Consider the following 659-nt stretch of genomic DNA (forward strand, 5'->3'; position numbering starts at 1 on the left):
AGAGACCAACCTTAAGTCTGTGGTCCAAAGCATTCAAAATTTAAAACAGTTTAAGTTGGAAATGTCATTTTCAGGTCTATGCTCAAAAAGTGGAACCGACAGTAAACAGGTTAAACTGGGTGTGTGGCAGGTGTGGAATGGGGTTTGCCCGAGGAAAAATTTTCAGTCAAAAGTTGTTGTTTTTTTTGCTTTAACCCATGGACGCACCTCTTGAGTCTGTGTAATCTGCATGTCATGTAACATGTGACATAAATTGTTGAGATTATTTGAAGTTCTTGGTAACACTTTAGTATAGGGACCAGTTCTCAATATTAAAGGGGTCATATGATGCGATTTCAATTTGTCCTTTCTCTTTGGAGTGTTACAAGCTCTTGGTGCATAAAGAAGATCTGTAAAGTTGCAAAGACTAAAGTCTCAAATCCAAAGAGATATTATTTATAGAAGTTAAGAGTCAACCACGACTACCTAAAATGGCTCGTTCTAACACGCCCCCACATGTCTACGTCACTATGTGGGAAGATTTGCATAACGCCACCCAAATGTTCACGCAAAGAAAGAAGGTGTAACTTTTATTCTCGCTGTAGTATTGTTGTTGCCGCCGCCGCCATGTCGTGAAGGCGCTGTGTGCTTCGTTGTGAAAGCGAAACTACTTTGTTTGG

The sequence above is a fragment of the Sinocyclocheilus anshuiensis genome, unplaced genomic scaffold (assembly GCF_001515605.1).
Source record: "Sinocyclocheilus anshuiensis isolate Anshui unplaced genomic scaffold, SAMN03320099.WGS_v1.1 scaffold952, whole genome shotgun sequence".
Taxonomy (NCBI): domain Eukaryota; kingdom Metazoa; phylum Chordata; class Actinopteri; order Cypriniformes; family Cyprinidae; genus Sinocyclocheilus; species Sinocyclocheilus anshuiensis.